The sequence below is a fragment of the Lucilia cuprina genome, chromosome 4, assembly GCF_022045245.1.
Source record: "Lucilia cuprina isolate Lc7/37 chromosome 4, ASM2204524v1, whole genome shotgun sequence".
NCBI classification, from domain to species: domain Eukaryota; kingdom Metazoa; phylum Arthropoda; class Insecta; order Diptera; family Calliphoridae; genus Lucilia; species Lucilia cuprina.
Genome location: NC_060952.1, coordinates 57,883,875 through 57,888,843, shown reverse-complemented (window position 1 = coordinate 57,888,843; position 4,969 = coordinate 57,883,875). Strand labels below are relative to the sequence as shown.

General features: G+C 29.8%; 1 long non-coding RNA gene across 1 annotated transcript; it reads right to left on the bottom strand.

Moving 5' to 3' along the window:
- Positions 1 to 65: 65 nt before the first annotated feature.
- LOC111685842 lies at positions 66 to 1,269 on the bottom strand. The gene is made up of 3 exons (XR_006940747.1): positions 903 to 1,269; positions 491 to 601; positions 66 to 164 (listed from the first exon to the last, which is right to left on the bottom strand). It is a non-coding gene; the product is annotated as an uncharacterized LOC111685842 (long non-coding RNA).
- Positions 1,270 to 4,969: the final 3,700 nt, after the last annotated feature.

Sequence of the window (4,969 nt, the reverse complement as noted above, 5' to 3'; positions counted from 1 at the left end):
ACATAAGCTAGATATATTAAAAAAAAAAGAGAAAAAAAAGGGGGAAATAAAATTATATTCTATGATTATGTATATCACATTACTTTATTAATTATTTAATTTATGTCTCTATTTTCAACTAAAATTAAACCACTAAATAAGTAGTAAAGCCGCTAGGAGATAATCTGAAAGTAAAGAAAAAGAGAAAATTTTATTAATCGTTAAAATTTAAAAAAAAAAATAATAATAATATTTAAATAATATAAGTTAGTCTAAGTCTTTGTGTTGCGTGAATCTAATGTAAGAATTTCGAGAGTGTGTAGTTAGTTATATGTTGTTAGTTTAAGTACATTATAAGGCCACAAAAGAAAGTTATCAAAAGAATTAGGAAACAAGAATATAAGTATATCTCTTTATAGAAACAAAGTTTTAATATAAGTAGAAAAAAAAAAGATACCAAAAAAAAAATCTTTTAGAGCTTAAGCGAGGCTAAAATATAGTTAAAAATCACCTGTAGAGTGACAGGAATAATTTTTCCTCAGGGAGCTCCTTTAGGCGAAAAAGAATAATATTAGATAGAGTCTAAAAGAAATTGGATTAGATGAAAGCTATAGCTTGAGCCCTGTAAAGACAAAAGATTCAAAATATAATAAGAGAAAATATAAAACAAAAAAAAAGAAAACTAAATTGAGATATAATTATATAAGTAACAAAGTAAAACAAAAAAAAAGGAAAAAAAAAAAACAAAAAAAAAGGTAACGGCTAGAAGGTTTCAAAATAAGAAAAAAGAATAGGAAAGAATAGTCAAAATAAGTACAAATTATTTATACAAATATAGAGATTAATTTTATTTTGTTAGTATATTTGTGTTTATTTAGTTTTAGTTATAATAAAGAATGATTTGAATTGGAAATAACACTTACCATGAGAGAATAATTTGTTAAGAAATTTTGGCAATGTTGAGCAGGTAAGTGGAAGAGTGTGGTCATGTGGATTGAGGGTCGTAGATGTAGGGATCCGGAAGTTCTACGACAAGGAAGGGCGGGCTGTCAGCGAGACCAACATCTGTCTCGAGTTTGATATGTGGAAAAATAGAATGTAAAGGCCATAGATCTCATATTATGTTGGAGTTTATAAACTGACGACAGGGTTAGAACCACCTGGGACTCTAAAGCTAGTTGGGAGATTCGTCAGTAGACACAGACTGTAACAATTTCCTATAGTAAATAATATTTAAGTTTGATAGTATATTATTGTAACCTGATAGTCGCGACTACCGTTTTGTTTCGTGTTTTCGTCGGCAGATATATGCTCTGCTTGCGTACATTTCATGTTCGTATATCACATAAAGTATATATATTCTGGATCCTTATAGATAGCGGAGTCGATTAAGCCATGTCCGTCTGTCTGTCTGTCCGTCTGTCTGTTGAAATCAGTTTTTAGAGGACCCCAGATATCGGCGAAATCCGAATCTTCAATAATTCTATTAGACATGCTTTCGAGAAGATCGCTATTTAAAATCAGCAAAATCGGTCGGTAAATAACGGAGATATGAACAAAAATCCGAGACAACCTCTGAAAATTTCATCAAAAAATTGTTATAAAAGCAATAACAACAACACTGAATATAGAAAAAGATTTACATGTGTGTGTGTAGATGTATTTGGTTTTATTCAGCTGTGTATTTTTTGTTTTGTTTGGAATCCAAACATACAAAAAATACACAGCAAAAAAATAAGATTCGCATTTTTTATTAAAGTAAAATAATATTCGCTTTTGTATTGCAAATATAGTTTTTAATGAATAGAAAAAAGTATTTAAAACGTTTTCAATTATATGAGAGTAGATTGTGAGTTATTGTACAATAATTTTTATGCGAATAATGTAAGTTTGAAATTTAAAACTAACACAAATTTTTCCCAAGTGCTTTTGAAAACAATCTTTTTTACGATAAACAAAAACCAAAATCTACGTCTCGTCAATGTTTACCAGCAATGAATCAGAGGTCGAAGTCGACCGGCTTCTAGTCGGAGCTTAGCCGCCGAACTATATTTAGTTGCTTGAGCCGCCGCCGAAACATTCGGCTTAAATCGACTCAAATTTTTTTAATGTTTTTATTAACAAGACTGTTTAAAATACAATTATGTTTAAAATACACTATGGTAAAGGGTATATAAGATTCGGCACAGCCGAATATAGTACTCTTACTTGTTTAAATATGCATATTTTTAAATATGAGGTAAATGCATATTTATTGCAAAGTCAAAAATAACAAGTATGAATTTATAGTCGGGCGTAGCTGACCATATGATTAAAAATGGGGATTATTTAAAAAAAATAAAGCATTTGGTTTGTTTTTTTAACTTTATTTCGGAGTATTTTTTCTTTTACTTTGACAAAAAAAGAATTTTTTACAAGAGGGCTCAAAGGGGAGTAGGGCAAAATATGGCCCTATCCTTAAAAATGTTGGTAGGGGGAGTTAAGTCTTCTTCAATAATATTTATGTAGAATTTAAAAGTGTTATTTGTGTTTGTAAGTGAATTTTGACCTTTAAGTCATTTTCTGAAGGGGAGTTTGTATGGGCGATAGGATCAAATGAAGCCCGATCATTACAAAAATCGGAAGTGGCATTTAAAGTTTTATAAAACTAAGTTTTGTCGACTTTTGTTAACATAATAGATCATTTAAATTAATTAAAAGCCAAAATGCCCTATTTGGGGGGTACGGTTGTATGGGGGCTAGTCAAAATAATGGACCGATTTTAACCATTTTCAATAGGCTTTGTCCAAAAGAAGCGTGTGTGCCAAATTTCATCCAATTATCTTGAAAATTGCGGCCTGTACCTTGCGCACAAGGTTTACATGGACAGCCAGCCAGACGGACGGACGGACATACAGGGACGAAGCCTATTGAAAATGGTTGAAATCGGTCCATTATTTCACCTAGCCCCCATACAACCGTACCTCCCGATTTGAACTCTCTAATTGACATTGCAATACACCATGATAGAGATTTCATCATGGAAACATGCCCCCGGGGGGAAATACATATGTATATTTATATCTGGTGAATATATGTATGTATGTATGTATGCATATTTTATTATTACATACTCCCAATGATCTTGAACAATAATGAATGAACAGGCGTGAAGAAAAATATACATAGCTATTAATAAATTTACATATTGAATTTTTAAAATTACATGAGAAAGACTAAATAATAATGATATTTCCTTCTTCTTCTCTCCACCACCAATTTAGGCATAGCAAAAAAAATGACCTTGCGTAAACCACCGTGTAGGAATGTGCGTAAAACGGTAAAGTAGGAAAGGAAAGTACGTCATTTTTATGACGAGTGTGTTTTTTGTTATTGCTTCACACGTACAGTGTCTCTCATAAGTATTCGAATTTAGGTATTCTATGGAAAGAAACCAAATTTAATAATATTTTTTTGTGTGCAAAATAAATAATAAATAAAAACATTTGTTATATTATCTGGACAGTCCTTAGGTTTCATATCACAATTTTTATAACTTGAAAAATTTACATTTACTTAAATTAATTAAGCTTTTTTAAAGGAAGTCCATAAAATTAGCTTACAAAAGTATTCGAATTTTTCCTGTATTATACATTTCATCATATTATACGAAAAAAATGACCTTGCGTAAACCACCGTGTAGGAATGTGCGTAAAACGGTAAAGTAGGAAAGGAAAGTACTTCATTTTTATGACGAGTGTGTTTTTTGTTATTGCTTCACACGTACAGTGTCTCTCTTAAGTATTCGAATTTAGGTATTCTATGGAAAGAAACCAAATTTAATAATATTTTTTTGTGTGCAAAATAAATAATAAATAAAAACATTTGTTATATTATCTGGACAGTCCTTAGGTTTCATATCACAATTTTTATAACTTGAAAAATTTACATTTACTTAAATTAATTAAGCTTTTTTAAAGGAAGTCCATAAAATTAGCTTACAAAAGTATTCGAATTTTTCCTGTATTATACATTTCATCATATTATACGAATCATAAAATTAGAATCAAATGTTTTTTTTGCTTAAAATTGTTTAAGGGGTTACTATCAACCGAAGAGATATATTTTTGGCCCATTTGGGCCACAATTTTGGGGCGATTGTACCAACTTTATAAGTAAAATCATTAAAATGTCGGTTTTTGACCACATTTTAATTTATTTTTCCTTTTTTCCAGAGGTAAATCCAAAATTTAATGTTGGGATTTATTAGACTCCTTGAGGTGTCTAAAAATAATATATTTTGTTGTAAGGATCTGTACTTAAACGTTCTATGATGTATTTTTGGAATCGTTCTTCTGTTTCTAATTGAATTATCTGGATCTTAACCTCCTTTTCGTTCCACTAAGATCGGCAATGTTGGCTAGTGTATATTCATGTATATATTAGCACATATATATTTTCAATTTTCTCGACATTGTAGCGGAATACAACTCCAAAACATGCAAAAAACAAAACGTTATCCTCTACTGAAGATATAAGTTTTTACTACTTATAACTTTCACGCTTATTTTGCCCATTAAAATGACACTGTAAGTCAAAGATTTTGGGTTTATTTTTATCATCGTTAATAATATTTAACCAGATATCTATATTTTAGAGTTAGACCATAATGATATGGAAACATTCAGCCTGTTATTGGTTATAAAAAGATGGATTCTACTATATTAAATGGCGTTTCTTCGAGGCATGTTTTGGAGTTGTATACTTCTACAATATACTAAAAACTTAAAATGCATAAAAGCTGATATCTATAAGAATACATACCAGACAACTTTCCCCAAAATGTTTTACCCTAGCATTATAAAAATGGACTTAAGTTCTAAAAAGTTAAATTAGCTACAGAAGAATGATCAAATAAATATATATTGGAACTTTTAAATACAGATTCTTTTAACAAAAAATATTATGTTTAGATACCCCAAGGAGTCTATTAAGTCCCAATATCGAATTT